Source organism: Pituophis catenifer, unplaced genomic scaffold (genome assembly GCF_029215685.1).
Source record: "Pituophis catenifer annectens isolate HBS135680 unplaced genomic scaffold, rPitCat1.0.hap2 SCAF_6, whole genome shotgun sequence".
Lineage (NCBI taxonomy): Eukaryota > Metazoa > Chordata > Lepidosauria > Squamata > Colubridae > Pituophis > Pituophis catenifer.
Genome location: NW_027256886.1, coordinates 11,787,443 through 11,805,079, shown reverse-complemented (window position 1 = coordinate 11,805,079; position 17,637 = coordinate 11,787,443). Strand labels below are relative to the sequence as shown.

The 17,637-nt window shown below is 41.7% G+C and overlaps 1 protein-coding gene across 1 annotated transcript in view; it reads left to right on the top strand.

The window, feature by feature from the left end:
* NAALADL2 (N-acetylated alpha-linked acidic dipeptidase like 2) overlaps window positions 1-17,637 on the top strand; it is a 518,050-nt gene that overhangs the window by 383,531 nt on the left and 116,882 nt on the right. The gene's annotated exons all lie outside the window — the stretch shown is intronic.

The following is a 17,637-nucleotide window of genomic DNA, read 5'->3' as shown; positions in this document are numbered from 1 at the left end:
ATTTTGATATTGTTTTTAGATTGATTTTGTGCTGTTTTGCCTCATGATAATTTCTGCCTCATGTTGTTTTTAGGGATTTTGGTTTTTTTTTAGTTTATTTGCTATTGGCTATTTGGCTTAGGTCAAATGTATGTTGTATTGTATTGATTTTAAAGCTTGGGGATTGGCCAGATTATTTTGGCAGTATGGAAAAAAAAACTTGAATTAGAGAAATCAGTTACTAGCAATGTTTTCAGCCAGTAGAGCTCAGTGAAGTAATGTAAAAAATTTCCCAATTATATTGAAAATCCAGCTTCAGAATTCAGCAGGTTTACTTTCTTTTTACTGTGATCTTTGTGATCTCTTGCATAATTTATAAGAATAGTAATACATTCAATAGTATTTCTAACATATATTCTTATCATTACTATTCTATGGACTATATTATTACAGGATCTCAATAGGTGATTCAGTATAATACCGCTTTACAAATGAAATGGGTAGATTGGGAAATAAATGGGCAATTATTAAAGCAATTTGTTAAAAAAAAAAAGGAATTCAAAATTACTGTTCTGATTATACATATCCTTCAGGTTTTTTTTCCCCCTCTGGAATATAATAGACCTATGAAGAATACTACTTTATGAAATGTACATGAGTAGACCAGCAACTGTATTGTGAAAGGAAGTGTGTGCTCAGTTAATTTTTCTAAAAGATGAAGCTAATTGTACAGGAAAGGATTAAATATTTGATATCATGCCACAAAGGAGCCAGAAATACATTTTGACACATGCCATAAATAAATCAAAGACAGTCCGTTCCCCACTCCCAATAAATCTGGAGGCCAAATTTAATTGATTCATATGTCAATTCATTATTGCTTAGGAGGCCTTAGGGCAGCAGAAAATTGTGTCCAAATTAAAAGAAGAAGATAATTCGTTTTAAGACTTGGAAATTGGATGCTCAATCGAAGTCTAATCAGAAGCAAACCACTGTTGGGGGAGAGGAACATCAATGACTTTTTCATTTCACAAAACATTTCATTAAGTGAACCCTTGAATGAATCAGGGGTGGGGGAGAGATATCCTTAAGGGAAGATGAACAAAAGGATGTGGAGGACAACTCTGTGGTGTCTTTTCTTTGGGCTGGGAATTTAGGGAAAGGAGAGGCTGTATAGGTAGTCATCGCCTTACAACAGTTCATTTAGTGGCCATTGAAAGTTACGACGACGCTGAACAAAATGACTTAGGACCATTTTTCACATGACTGTTGCAGCATCCCCCTGGTCACGTGATCAAAATTCAGTTGCTTGGCAACCAACTCGTGTTTATGATGGTTGCAGTGCCTTGGGATCATGTGATCGGCTTCTGCGACCTTCTGATTAGCAAAGTCAATAGGGAAACCAGATTCACTTAACAACTGTGCTCCTCACTTAACAATTGCAGCGATTCATTTAAAAACTGTGGCGAGAAAGGCCGTAAAATGGGGCAAAATTCACTTACTGAGTGTTTCGATTAGCAACAGATATTGTGGTCATAAGTCGAGGACTACCTGTAATATGTAGTGCATATGGCAGCATGAAGAATGTGACAATCCTATCACCCTGGATGAATAACGACGTCAGTGGAACCCAGGCCATTCCGTTTTGTGTCATTTCACATGTGCTTTGTTTTGTGTGTCTGTGTCTGCTGTATACTTTATTATGCTGATTCTCACTGAAACTCTTGTGGTTTTACAAGTAGGGATTTATTACTAGATCAGGGGTGTCAAACTTGATTTTATTGAGGGCCGCATCAGGGTTGTGTTTGACAACAGGGGCGGTGGGGGTGTGGCTAGGGTGGGCGTGGCCAGTTTGACATCACCCATATCGAGGGCACTTGTGGTGGCCTGGGCGAGGCAGGGGGAATCCATTGTCTCCAGCGGAGGAAGGAGAGACCAGGGAGAACGCCAAACCCTTGTCCTCCAGAGGAGACTTGCCATCTGCTGGTGGCCAAGTCCTAAGGCAGGACTTTCCTCCCTCCCTCCCTCCCTCCCTCCCTCCCTCCCTCCCTCCCTCCCTCCCTCCCTTCCTTCTTTTCTTCCTTCCTTTTCTTTTTTCTTTCCCTCTTCATTCTCCTTTCTTCTTCCTTCCCCACTTTCCTTCTTTTTCCTTCCTTGCTCTTGTCCCATCTTTCCTTCTTTTTCTTTTTCTTTTTCTTTTTTTTTCTCTTTCCTCTTTCCCTTTCTCCTTTCCTGTCCCTTCTCGCATGCTCAAATGCAAAAGGGGAAACATTTCTCCTTTTCTTTTATTTTGCTTGTAGTTTGTTTGGCTAGCCCTCTGCCAGCAAAAACAGAGCCTGCGGGTGGGGTCGCACGCAGCCCTCCCGAACTCCATTTTTGCTGGCAGAGGCACCACGGGCTGGTCTTTTCCTGTTTCCTGGGTGGCCCTGCGGGCCAGAGCTAAGCACCCTATGAGCCAAATCCAGCCCAAGGGTCTTGAGTTTGACACCCCTGTACTAGATTAAAACTATAAACTATAAACAATGAAAACTATAATTTTAGAAATAAATTCCTATATTCCAAGGTCTTTGATGCTTAGATGCTGCTCACTGTTTCATCAGAGTGTCACAGACTCCATAGGTAATTCCCACCCACCCCCACCCCCCCTGAACTCTAGCTGCTTTCAGTTAAGTCCTGAGAAAGGGAGAGAAAGGGTTGGAAACCAGGAGGACTGGAAAGCTCATTAGCAGTTTGCATTTGGCTCCTAATGCTTGGGGGACAGCAACCCCTTAATTTGATCATTACCAGCCTCTTCACTCCTGAGTTTCAAAGTTTGATGTCATCACTATACAATAAAATCAATGTAGCTTCATTAGATTGATTGGCTTGAGCTAGCTTGTGTTCTAATGGATAAAGCCTTGTGGGAGACGGAAAGAAAAAGGCAAGTGTCCAATGCACAATATGATATTTGAGGAGAACATTTTGTAACAGCGGTAGCATTTGAATAGAAGGGAATAGAAGTGGAAAAGAGGTCAATCAATGAGACTGTTTTCTTCTCGCTCCCCTCCCTCCTTCAGATACCCTGAAGAACAGAATGAAAGAGTGGCTATATGAGTCATTTTCAGCCAAAATAGAGGGAAAAGTCAGCAATGGAAGGCCTACTTACGCTGAGTCTGCTGACGAGAATCCTTTTAAGTATTATATTTTCAATAAAAATAGGTTTGCTCTTATTTAATTTAATTTAATTTAATTTAATTAATTCAAGTTATATGCCGCCCGTCTCCGAAGACTCAGGGCGGCTCACAATACATTTAAAAAAATCATTATAAAAAAACATTAAAAAATTAAAAACATTAAAAACTCATTCACGCCATTCATGGCCGGATCTCACCAGATCACAAGAGCGAGATCAACGGCCCCAGGCCTGCCGGAAAAGGTCTTCACCGCTTTTCAGAAGGCCAATAGGGTTATAACACTGGACAACATTTTTTTTTCCTCAGAAGTTTTTCTTCCTAAAGAACTTTTTATTATTATGATATATCCCTTCCAACTGAACACAGATACAAATTCAGAATGATTGTTAACACATAGGAATCTTGAAAAACGTGAAATTAAAGTTTAACATATTTATTTGCATAATGTTTCCAACATGCTGCATGAGTTCAATAGAGCTAAAAGCGTTTTGTGCTGATTTTCATTTGTACTCACTCTGTGATGCATCTCACTGCAGTGTCCAGAAGTGACTTTATTTATATATTTATTTATTTTATTTATTTAGCTTGTCAAACATGTACAAGATAACAGGTATAAGTGTAAACATGGATATGAAAACAGAAAAAGGATACAAATAAATGGGGACATTAGGATAGGGACGTAGGCACTTTGGTGCACTTATGCACGCCCCTTACAGACCTCTAAGGAATGGGGTGAGGTCAATAATTTAACGTTAAAAGTTATAGGGGTTTGAGAATGTAACAAAAGAATCAGGTAGTGCATTCCAGGCATTGACCACTCTGTTGGTCGTATTTTCTGCAATCCAGTTTAGAGCGGTTTACCTTGAGTTTGTATCTATTGTCTACTCATGTATTATTGTAGTTGAAGGTGAAGTACTCATTGACAGGTAGGACATTGTAGCAGATAATTTTGTGTAGTACGTTTAGGTCAGACCATAGGTGGCATAGTTCTAGGTTGTCCAAGCCCAAAATTTCAAGCCTAGTGGCATTCTGTTGTGACTGGAAGAGTGGAGTACTCTTCTCCTGAAATACTTCTGGACTCGTTCAATTGTATTAATGTCCAATATACAGTATGGATTCCAGACAGACTTGTTCCCACTTCATGATTTTGCTGATGCTGTAAGAAGTTTGTCAACCAGCTGAATGTACTGTAGTTTGGTGTTCTGTAGTTGCCAAGCAAATTGTCAACGACATTCTTGAATGCTTTCCAGAATATTTTTTCTGGCCCCACTAATAGATTCTTGAACTGCTTATCATTATGATGATGTATCTGATCTGTGGACCCACAAAAATGCCCTCCTGATCTTGGTATCAGTTTTTCTTAGGAGCATCTGCCTCAAATAATGAACATCTTCACCTTCCCTGCTCATCACTTTCACAAAATTTTTCATTCGGTCCACATTTTATGTGAAGTGGAGGCAAAAATATCTTTGTTGGGTCAACAAGTGGTTTGTGTGTCATATTTTTCATTCCTAGAACCAAATTCTTTCAGAATGGCTACTTCTTTTTTTATTATGATGCAATTCACTTGCACAGTTATCCCACTCAGATATGTAACAACAGTACTTGGTGTATCCAAGCTGCATTCCAAGCAGCAGAGCCAAAACTTTTAGATCTCCATAGATGTTCCAATTGTATTTGGTGTACTGGATGTAGTTCAACAACAGTTTCATCTTTATCGAGGTGTCCAGTTTACAGCGAAATTCTGGAGGGAATTCCTCCGATCCATAGGATCATCCCAAGGCCTCAGCTCAGCGTTTCACCCGAGCACCAATGGGGGGGGGGGGGGGCGGAGAGATTAAATGCCATGATAGAGCGGTACCTGAGCGGTACCTATGTTTCTTTCATGTGTGCAGCACAGCCAACAGGTATTAAAAATGTACCTGTACATTGCCATATTGTAAGAACAAAAGATTTCTATAAATGGGTATGTGATAGGTAAAATTCCAGGTCTATAAGATACGCTCAAAAATGTTCAGGAAGCAAAATCTTTGTTGTCCAGTGTAGCCTTTTAAATAAATCAATAGGGATGCTTAGCCCTCTTTTTTTTAAAAAAAAATAGTTAATTAGTTTTGTTATTTGTTTATTATGCTACTCAGGTTGATGCTCCTGCTAAGTGTAAATTGTGTCTCTAGAAGCCTTGTGATTTCATGATGCTTTTTGGCATAAATATCTGGTTTCTGCTAGGGCTTATGCTAGCCACAGGGACACGGTGGCTCAGTGGCTAAGATGCTGAGCTTGTCGATCAAAAGGTCGGCAGTTCAGTGGTTCGAATCCCTAGTGCCGCGTAATGGGGTGAGTTCCTATCACTTGTCCCAGCTTCTGCCAACCTAGCAGTTCGAAAGCACGTAAAAATGCAAGTAGAAAAATAGGGACCACCTTTGGTGGGAAGGTAACAGCGTTTTGTGCACCTTTGGTGTTTAATCATGTCAGCCACATGACCACAGAGACGTCTTTGGACAGCGCTGGCTCTTCAGCTTTGAAACGGAGATGAGCACCGCCCCCTAGAGTCGGGAACTACTAGCACATATGTGCGAGAGGAACCTTTACCTTTATGCTAGCCACAGACTGAAATGATGATGATGATGATGATGATGATGATGATGATGATGATGATGATGATAGTGATATTGATATATATATATTTTGCCAGGGCAGTTCATGATGACTTTTTGTTGGCCTGCAAAAAAACCTGCTTGAAAAACAATGGGTGTTATTTTTGTATAATGTAAACGGGGGAAAAAAATCTTCTTTTTGCATTAGTGAATAAACAATCCATTTAGGGCATATATCCTTTTCTCTCTGGAATAGAGTTTTATTTTATTACTGCCCTTCCTTGTTGCAAAAAGTAAAGAGGAAATGAATTCCAGAGAAATAAACAATGACAAACTTACATGAGCAGAAAGGATAAAGATATTTCAGTGACTATAAAGATAAGAATAGTTAAAGCTGTAGCCTTTCTAGAGGGATTATACGCCTGTGAAAGTTGCATACTGAAGAGACTGACATCTTTGAATTATAGATCTGAAGATGCTTACTAAGAGGACCATGAAACGCAAGAAGAATCCATCAGTTAGTCCGGGAATAAATAAAGAGTGCCTGTACTCTGGAAACAATGTTCAGCAAAAAGAAAATAATATATTTGCGGCATACAATCAGGAACAAAGCACAATGATGAAATGTGTGTGGTGATGTTACAGTGCAAGTACCAAAGTTTTCACTGTCATATTGTGATGCACATTTCATATTTCCTCTCTTCACAGCCACTGTTTATATCAATGATCTTATTAATGATAATATTAACCTTTGGCAAGGTTAATAACAGAATAACAGAATTAGAAGTGACTTTGGAGGTCTTCTACTTCAACCCCCTGCTGAAGCATGAAATCCTGTACCAAATGGTTGTCCAACCTCTTGTATTGGAGCACCTACAACTTCTGGGGGCAAGCCTTCCCACTGGTTAATTGTTCTAACTGCTAGGAATTTTCTCCTTAGTTCTAGGTTGGTTCTCTCCTTGATTAGTTTCTCTTAGGAAATGAGTATTACCTACCTTGTTGGGTTGGCAATATATAAACCATCAATATAGCTTTAAGACTGCTGTATTGCATCATACTGTGTCCTGATTGGTTAGCTCTGTAGCCAATCTCCTTAAGAGGGAGCTAGAAACATGGTTTGTTTCTCTTCGCTGTTCTTGCTCTCTGATATCTCTGTATGCTACTGTTTGCAAATCAAGAAGAACTTTTTATTGTGAATGACTACAACGACTGGTAAGAAGACTTTATTATTGAATTATCCCTGGACTGTTGTTTTGCTATCTCCTGCTTTATATGTATATGACCTGGACTGTTTATTGGACTGTGCCTTACTATTTCCTGAAAGTAAACACAACTCAGTGTATCTGTGTGTTGACTGTGTTTATTCGTATCTACTCTCAATCGCTTTCATGTGCACACCCTTGCTACTTAAGGGTTACTCTGTGAATTCCTTAACAGTTTCAATCTGCTCCTTCTTGTCCTGCCATCAGAGAATAGGTTGGCCCCCTTTTCTTTGTGGCAACCCTTTAGATATTGGAACACTGCTATCATATCACTCCTAGTCCTTCTTTTCATTAAATATTGGGCTGGATCCAAGAAATTACTAAAATATCCTTGGGGAGACTATGGATTATTGTTGGAGATGGTTCTAGTTCAGTGTTGGTGAACCTTTTTGGCACCGAGTGCCGAAATGGGAGCGGCGCACATGGGGGGGAGCACCGGAAACTAGAAGAGCAGTTCCCCGGCGTGCATGCGCGCACTGGGAAGCTGAGCTTTCGGTTTCCGGCTTGTGCATGAGCGCCGGTCACCTGGTTTTCCAGTTTCTGGCACGCATGTGTACGCAAAGACCAGTGTACATGCGTGTGCTGGAAACTGGAAGCTCAGCTCTTCTGGTTTCCAGTGCTCCCCCATGCGCGAAGACCAGCTGGCAGAACTTGGAAGAGCAACGGGCAATTGCTGGCATGCCTGGAGAGATGACCCTGCATGCCACTTCCGGCATGCGTGCCATAGGTTCACCATCACTGCTCTAGTACAAGCTTGATATTCATCACATTTTTGTAGTTTTGCTTGCATGAATGCATCCTGAACTTTTGTTTTCATTCCTATTCACTGAAAATTTGCCTTCGGGCCAATTGTCTTCCAAGTGAGATCTGATGGTTGATCTTCCAATCAGATATAATGTGATGTAATGACAAAGGTTTTAGAGTGGGAATGGAAACATCTAGCTGCCTGGGTAATTTTGGCCAAATCATTACCTTTCAACTTAACCTACTTCACAGAGTTGTTGTTGTGAAGGTAAAATAAAAGAAAAGCCCCCATGTGTCGTAACTTAAAAAGCTGAAAGAAAGGCAGGGTAAAAGTGTTAATGGTCTCTATCATTACTGCCTAAATTTAAGGCATGTATTTTTCAGCCAAGATCTTCTTTTGAAACACATTACAATAAGGAAAATAGAGCGAAGGGTTAGTGTACTACATACATGAGGTTTTAAAGCTTTATTGTATAAAGATTTATTTTTTGGGCCTTGTGGGATTTGGTAATAGAGTTCAGAGACAGCAGGAGCTGCAGGTGGACTCGGCAGTGATGTTAAATCTACAAATGTTCACCTGGTGATTTGCAGAGTTTGGTATTCCAAAACATATTCATCAAAAGGATTCAGGGCATTTCAAAAGGTTTCAACAAAACACAATGAGTTTTAATACCTTACAGTGGTTACTGGGTAAGGTCCCGGCCAGTTCACTTACCTTCACTACCAGTTCGAAAATGTGAACGTGTGTGCAGAGCATCAAAAACTGGACGTGATGACATCTGGGTGGGTGGGCGGAGCCTCCCGCAGCCGCCACTACTGATTCGCCCAAACCGGATAGAACCAGCTGAATATCACCACTGGTCCTGGCACAATGTCAGGTAGTCTTTTTTTTTTATTATTAATTTGATTTATATGCCGCCCTTCTCCGAAGACTCAGGGCGGCTTACAATGTGCTCAGCAATAGCCTTCATCCTTTTGTATATTTATACAAAGTCAGCTTATTGCCCCCACAAACTGGGTCCTCATTTCACCTACCTTAGAAAGGATGGAAGGCTGAGTCAACCTTGAGCCTTGGCGAGATTCGAACCCTGCAGTAATTGCAGGCAGCTGGTCTTAATAAGCTTAATAACAGGGTGCCTTAAACCCCTGTACTACCAAGGCTCTTAAGTCTTCAACTTATGATCACAACTGAGTCCAAAATTTCTGTTGTTAAGTGAAACAGTTAAGAGGATTTTGCCCCATTTTATGAGCTTTCTTGCCCCAGTTGTTAAGTGAAACCCTGCAATTGTTAAGTTAGTAACACAGTTGTTAAGTGAATCTAGCTTCCCCATTGACTTTGCTTCTCAGAAGGTTGCAAAATGACCCCGGGACACTGCAACCGTCATAAATATGAGTCAGTTTATTTATTGGTTCGATTTATATGCCGCCTTTCTCTGGAGACTCAGGGTGGCTTACACTGCGTTAAGCAATAGCCTTCATACTTTTGTATATATCTGCTTAGTAGGGCTTTCGGGGGCCCCTAAGCGGTGTTCTTTTTTATACAAAGTCAGCTTATTGCCCCCACAATCCGGGTCCTCATTTTATCTACCTCGGAAGGATGGAAGGCTGAGTCAACCTTGAAACCCAGTTGCCAAATGTCTGAATTTTAATCATTTGACCAGGGGGATGCTGCAACAGTCATTAAGTGTGAAAAATGGTCATAACTCACTTTTTTCAGTGCTTTCAGTCACTTTGAATGGTCACTAAATGAACTGTTATAGGTCAAGGACTACCTGTATTATTTTTAATTATTAAAATAGTATTATTATGTACACACCAATGTGAAATCGCACCTGCCGTTTCTTTATCTGGTGTTGACCTTCAGAGGCGTTTAGTTTTTCCCAAGAACTTAGGCTGTCATAACGTATCAATGCACTTTATGTGCAGATCCAAGCAGTGTGGCCTTTTGTCACTAAGAGATGACAATTTTGTCAATGTGTAGATTTTCTGTCCAAGATTTTTTGGATTTGGAAGTAAAAAGTGTTGATAACTCTGAGATCACCAGGATCGGTTCATGCCATAATCTTCCATTTTTCTGAGCTTGATACTTTATGATCTTGTTATCATCATTGGTTACACAGTCAGCCAGATGTTCAGGCTGGATTTGGCATTTCTATCCACCTGTCAAGTCCTTCCCAAGGAACTTCAATAAACAGATGTTGATGTTTGATGGTGTTAAAGGTACCGTCGTGTGATATTACTGTTCCACGTAAAGCTCCCTTTTGCAATTTATTAATGGTGAAATTTTCAATGCCAGTGGTGTTCAAATGATATTCCAGTTGTTTTGGGATTGCACCTTTTACTATTGGTATTACCTTTGCCTTTTTTGACACAGTTGTTCTATTTCTATTTGCAGGTCTTTGTATTTTATTATCTTCTCCAGTTCTCTTCTGTTCTACTGTTTGTTGCTAAGTGCAAAATTAAAATTCTAAGTCATAGTCATGTGTCATTTTACTTAAGTTCCATGGTGATTTGCTTAATGACTGGAGGCAAGTGAGGTCATAAACCTATCACAGCAGTGGTGGGTTTCAAAAATTTTCATTATCGGTTCTGTGGGCATGGCTTGGTGGGCGTGGCATGGTTTGGGCGTGGCAGGGGAAGGATACTGTAAAATCTCCATTCCGTCCCCAATCCAGGGGAAGGTTACTGCAAAATCCCCATTTCCTCCTGATCAGCTAGGACTTGGGAGGCAGAGAATAGATGGGGGTGGGGCCAGTCAGAATTTTTACTACCGGTTCTCCGAACTACTCAAAATTTCCGCTACCGGTTCTCCAGAACTGGTCAGAACCTGCTGAAACCCACCTCTGCATCACAGTCACATAATTATTCATTTAGTAACCTCTCCACTTAGCAACAGAATTACTAGCCCCAAATGTGATTGCTACGTAATTGAATGTACTATAAAATCTATAGTCACATAACATATTTAACTAGGGTATAATAATAATAAATACGGTAATAGAAGATGCATATTAATTTTCCTTAAATTTCTATATGTGAGTATGTGCATATAATGTGGCTTTGGATGGGGTGCAATCCTTTCCTGTTTAATTTTGTTTCAGTGGTTAAATATATTGTATGAACACAGGAACCCGATCAACTTTTTGACCCATGATGCTCCTGAGCAAGACTGGGTAAAAAAAAAAAAACCCAGCAAATAGGCTTTTAACAGCATCCAAGGTTCAATTATTGTTAGTTCTGGATAATAGTTTAGCATCCTAGATAATAATTCAGTGTGTTCTGCAGGAAGAGCCTGTTAGCTTAGTTTCTGGTTCAATGTATTTTGCAGAAAATAGGTTAATGCAGAAATCCAATTAATCATGGTATATGAACACGACTCAAAAGTCACAAGCATTTTAGGGAAGAAAAAAACTGTAGGAAGAAGGTGGTTGTGGTTAGTTTTTTGAAGGCACTTCATAGGTGAACAAATGGAATGGAATGGAAATGTGAAAGTTTCAGAGAAATATTGTACATTTTAGTAAGTAACTAAAATAACCACTTGTCTTTAGCTGGATAAAGAGTTATTATTTATTTATTTTATATGGCATACACTTGTCAGGGTGATCTACACTTCACAGAGTAGTTCTGGCAGCCTAATTGGTAGTTTGTTCAGTTTTGTATCTGGGCGCTTATTCACAGTGTGCCATGGCGTGCGAACTAATTTGCACCATCAGCTAGCGGCATTCAGATGGTGACATCTTCTGGGGACCTCTTCTGCTGGTTTCAACTTGTGTCTGGGTAAGTCAGCACCAGCTAACATTCCTCATGCAGCTAGCTTTTCCCACCAGAGTGGTACCTCTTTATCTACTTGCAATGATGTTTTCCAAGTGCTGGGTGGGTCAGGGCAGGAGATACAGGCAAGTGATGGGAGCTCACCCCATCCCATGGTGCTACCGTGTTACCCCGAAAATAAGACAGGGTCTTATTTTCTTTTGACCCCACAAATAAGGGCTTAGCCTTATTATCGGGGAGTTTTATTATTTTGGGGGTGCAGGAAGCGGTGAGCATGGGGCTGAATGTCCCGTTGCTGACGTCACCTCCCTCCCCATTCTTTGAGTTGGCCGCTGCCCTGGTGTGTCCCGCCGCCGCTGCTTCCTCATGGAGCAGGACTCTGCAAGGCTTGTGCTGTTGCATGCAGGAACTGCAGTACTGCCACGAGCTTCATCATATCAGCACAGCTGGTGTCCTGCCGCTCGCAACTGTGCCAGTATGTCGAACTTCACAGCTGTGCTGCAGTTCCTACATGCAACGGCACAAGCCTTGCAGAGTCCTGCTCTATGAGGCGGGTGGCGGCGGTGGGACACGCCAGGGCAGCAGCCAAGACTCGTTTCTGGCAGGTGGGGCAGGGGAGAAGCAAGACACATGGAGTGAGATATGGCTCCCCTTGCCGTCTCTTTCCCCCCCCCTGCCGGGCATGACAGGGCTCCTGCCCCTCGCTTAGCCACCCACCCCCACCCATCCCCTTTAGGGTGCAATTTGGGGGTGACAGGTGGGGCAGGCGAAAAGTATCTCACTTCTCTCCTGCCCCACCTGCCACCCCTCCCAATAAAGAGACGGTGGGGAAGGGAAGCAGCCAGGCTGCTGTTGCCATTGGGGTGGGACACATTGGGCCGTGAGACACACGTCTTACCTTTCCAGCACCATCACGTTCCTCACCTTTCTGTCCAGGGAGACACATTGTAGAAAAAACTTTCTCGCGAGTTCAAGGAGTTTGGCTGAACTCACGAGAAAGTTTTTTCTACGACGTGTCTCCCTGGACAGAACGGCGAGGAATGTGATGGTGCTGGGAAGGTAAGACGCGTGTCTCGTGGCCCAACACGTCCGGTCCCACCCCAATGGCAACAGCAGCCTGGCTGCTTCCCTTCCCCACCGTCTCTTTATTGAGAGGGGTGGCAGGTGGGGCGGGGGAGAAGCAGGAAGTGCGGTTTACCTTTCCAGCACCGTTGCATTCCTCACCATTCTGTCCAGGGAGACACATTGTAAAAAAAACCTTTCTTGCGAGTTCAAGGAGTTTGGCTGAACTAGCGAGAAAGTTTTTTCTACAACGTGTCTCCCTGGACAGAATGGCGACGGTGCTGGAAAAGTAAGACGCGCATCCCACTTCTTGCCCCCCCATCTTCCCCCCCCAAATTGCACCCTAAAGGCGGTGGGTGAGGGCAGATGGCTAAGTGAGGGGCAGGAGCCCTGTCATGCCCGGTGGGGGGAGTGGGGCACGTAGTTGGTGGGGGGGCTTATTTTGCAGGGGTGGCTTATATTATCACATGTCCTGAAAAGCCTGATTGGCCTTATTTTCAGGACATATGTTATTTTTGGGGAAACACGGTACTAGAGCTCAGCTGATTCAGCGTCCTTAAGTGTTCTGCCCCAGCTACGGATCCCAAAGAACACAGCACACATAAACTCTGAACAAAACTTAGTTTACTCAAATAACGCAGTTTTAGCAAATGCCAGCTTTAACTTGTTACCAGCTGTGTACTTTCTTAAATAGGCTAAGGGCGTGGCCAATTAGCCCCAAGCCTTACTCTCAAGGAGACCTCCTCCTGAGGAACCACTCCTGCCTTTTGGCAGCTCTGCGTGCCCATGCATTGAGGAGAGGCTCCTCCTCTTCATCCTCTTCACTTAAATGAGCCTCTGGAGGTTCTGGAGGTCCTGACTGAATCCCTGCCTCTGGCACCACATCTTCTTCAGCCTCCTCACTGTCCGACTCAAGCACCGGCTGCACAGGCTGCTGGCACAACACCACACCAGCCTCCTCATCGCTGAGATCAACAACAATCCGCGCAGGCCGCTGGCGGGCCACAACATCAGTGCTACAGATGCACTTATATTAACAGGAGCTCCTAGCAAAGTTTGTCTTCATTTTTTTGTATGGCAATTTCTGCAAAAAGTAAAGGTTTCCCTGTCCAGTTGAGTCTGATTCTAGACCATGGTGCTCATCTCCATTTCTTGGTCGAGGGAGCCAGTGTTGTCCAAAGACATCTTCCACGGTCATGTGGCCAGCATGGTTATAGAATAGAATAACAGAGTTGGAAGGGACCTTGGAGGTCTTCTAGTCCAACCCCCTGCTTAAGCAGGAAACCCTACATCACTTCAGACAAATGGTTATTCAACAGCTTTTTAAAAACTTCCAGTGTTGGAGCATTCACAACTTTTGGAGGCAAGTTGTTCCACTGATTAATTGTTTTAACTGTCAGGAAATTTCTCCTTAGTTCTAAGTTGCTTCTCTCCTTGATTAGTTTCCACCCATTGCTTCTCGTCATGTCCTTAGGTGCTTTGGAGAATAGCTTGACTCCCTCTTCTTTGTGGCATCCCCGAGATATTGAATAGAATAGAATATAACTTTATTATGGTCATTGACCAGCAATAGACCTACAATATATTAAAACAACAACAACAACAACAACAACAACAACAACAACAACAACAACAACATTAATATTGGATAATAACATCCCCGTTAAGAAAATACATGATCTCAAACCATTAGGGTCACTCCCTAATTTACATGAATGGAGAGCCGATAAGTATGTGAATAATATATTTTTCCAAAAATTATTATAGATATCTCCAAAAATTGGCACAAGTTGACAGCTATAATTCTGTAACCGTCAGATGCTTTGGAGAATAGCTTGACTCCCTCTTCTTTGTAGTAGCCCCTGAGATATTGGAACACTGCTATCATGTCTCCCCAGTCCTTCTTTTTATTAAACTAGATATACACAGTTCCTGCAACCATTCTTCATATGTTTTAGCCTCCAGTCCCCTAATCATCTTTGTTGCTCTTCTCTCCACCCTTTCTAGAGTCTCCACATCTTTTCTACATCATGGCGACCAAAACGGAATGCAGTATTCCAAGTGTGGCCATACCAAGGCATTATAAAGTGGTATTAACACTTCATCTGATCTTGATTCTATCCCTCTGTTTATGCAGCCTAGAACTGTGTTGACTTTTTTGGCAGCTGATGCACACTGCTGGCTCATATTTAAATTGTTGTCCACTAGGACTCCAAGATCCCTCTCACAGTTACTACTATTGAACAAGGTACCGCATATACTGTATGCGGTACCTTGTTTTTCTTGCCTAAATGTAGAACCTTACTTTTTTCGCCATTGAATTTCATTTTGTTAGATAGCGCCCAATGTTCAAGTCTTATACACCAATGGCGCACAGAACACTGTTACCTTCCCATCGAAGTGGCATCTATTAATCTACTTGCATTTGCATCCTTTCAAACTGCTAAATGGGCAGGAGCTAGGACAGGAATAGGAGCACACCCCATTGTCTGGAGTTTAGGTCTCAAACCCAGATTGTCAGCATTCCAGTTTACAAACTTAGCATTTTTAATCACTGAGCCATCGCGCCCCCTGAAATTTGTGTATCATCTCATTAATCTTAACCTAACTTGCTATCCTTTCCTTTGCCCTGCTCTTGTTGAAGCTGTTTGTTATGAACAAGGCAAAGTGGGTGGTTCTGCTTGCAGGACTGTGACATCTGTCAATGAATTCTTTGGATTTGCTCCTATCTGTCTTGCAGCCCTTCCGTGTTTCACTTCAGCTGTTAGGTGACAGGAGTTTATTTTCAGGCGTTTGTTTGAAGGGAGAGAAGCATTGATCAATGTCAGCTGATATCAGTTTAGGAGCCCAGAAGCAGGATGGAAAACTCTTGTTTTATCAGCTAGATTAGATAATCTTCATATGTTGGGCAGCTTTCCAGTCTGCTATTAGCTGACTCTTAAAATGTATTTAAAATAATCCCTGAACGTTGGCAAACTGTCTGTAAGGAAAGTTGTATAAATTGAACTGTGCCACCACAACACACTTCAGGCTACCTTCTGCAACAAACAATTCTTTCCTTGATTACTCAACATTATGCCAATGTTCTGTGCCTGTGAAAAATATTCAAGCAAAAGCAAAATTATGCATTAAGACTGAAAAGGCCCTCATTAACTAAACTGCTTTGGAATGGGGAAAATCAGGGATTAATTTCATTCTTCGCCTGTCCGAAATTCCAAGTAGAAGAATCTGGGGAAGGCTACATTTATTTGTTTGAATAGCTCCACTGTAATAGCTCTGCAGTTGTTTATGTTGCTTAGATGAATAATAGAACCTCTTTGAATCATTATTTCTAAAAATGATTGCTTGGGATTAAATTATAAGAAATCTTGAAGGGGCAATTCAAGTTGTAGGCAGTTGTTTGAATCACCGTACTATTTTTCAGAGCAATGTTTTCCCATTTGGATTCAAGACAAAGTTTTCTATAAATGGGTATAGGAGAATGGGTGTAGAAATGGGTGTAGAAATGGGTATAGGAACAAGAGAAAACTTATGCTTAGTGGATGCAGCTTTTGTGGAAGTCTGTGCTAATTAGGAAGATGTGATTTAATCTACGGAGTTTGCTGCACTGTATGGCACTGAATGCTGGGCAGCAACAACAGGGACCGAAAGCTATCTCCATGCCATGGAAATGCAAATGCTCCGTTGGATATTGGGCATCTCCCTTCTTGACCACATCACAAATGACACCATTCAACATTCTGATGTAACACCAATTATAGAGAAGATGAGAGAAGGCTGATTCCACAGGTATGGATATGTCCAGAGAGCAGCACCTTCCACCGTGGCCAAGACTGTCTACCAACTAGAAGTCAATGGCTGGCATCCAAAATAAAGATAAAGACATGGCAAAATAAAGACATGACAAGATATGATCAATAAAGATATGCAAGCCACAGGCCTGCACCCTGGAGATGCAGCTAACTGTGCAAAGTGGTGTTCAGTGATCTGAAAAGTGCACCCAGGAATATGCTAGGAAGAAGGAGGAGGAGGAGGAGGAGGAGGAGGAGGAGGAGGAGGAGGAGGAGGAGGAGGAGGAGGAGGAGGAGGAGGAGGAGGAGGAGGAGGAGGAGAAGGAGAAGGAGAAGGAGAAGAAGAAGAAGAAGAAGAAGAAGAAGAAGAAGAAGAAGAAGAAGAAGAAGAAGAAGAAGAAGAAGAAGAAGAAGAAGTAGTAGTTTGCTGCACATTCAGCCCATTATAGATCTAAAATGCAGGGTTAAACAATGGGGTTCTCGACAAATAACCTATCCATATTTTAATAACTTCCATTCCATCATGTTTGATTCCTAGTAATTCCCTGGGCAGATCCCTGTAGTTTTCTTAGCAAATGATTTTCAGAAGTGGTTTGCCATTGCCTCCTTCCTAGAGCTGAGAGAAAGTGACTGGCTCAAAGTTACCCAGCTGGCTTTGTGCCTAAGGCAGAAGTAGAGCTCATAGTTTCTCAGTTTCTAGCTTGATGTCTTAACCACTACCCCAAATTGGATCTCATATCTATTTTAAGCTTGATCAAATAAACTAACAGGACTGAAATGATGACGCTTTATGGATTTGTTTGTTGATAAGAGACGGGATATGGAAAGAAGAGAGTGGCGCAGCAGACTAATGCTACTGTTAAAAGGTAGTATTTAGTTCCAGCTGCCTGCAATTACTGCAAGTTCAATTCTCACTAGGCTCAAGGTTGACTCAGCCTTCTATCCTTTCTAAGGTAGGTAAAATGAGGACCTGGTTGTGGGGGCAATAAGCTGACTTTGTATAAAATATACAAAAGTATGAAGGCTATAGCTTATTACTTAACACATTGTAAACTGCCCTGAGTCTCCGGAGAAGGGCGGCATATAAATCAAAATAAAATAAATAAAAATAAATAAATAAATAAATAAAATAAAATAAAATAAATTTGTTGTAATTTAAGAGGAGGTGGAAAGTTACAAAATTATTTTTTCTTGTGATGAAAGTTGAAAACATGCTATCATTGTAAATTGCCCAGAGTGTGTTGTAAAGGCTACCACCATT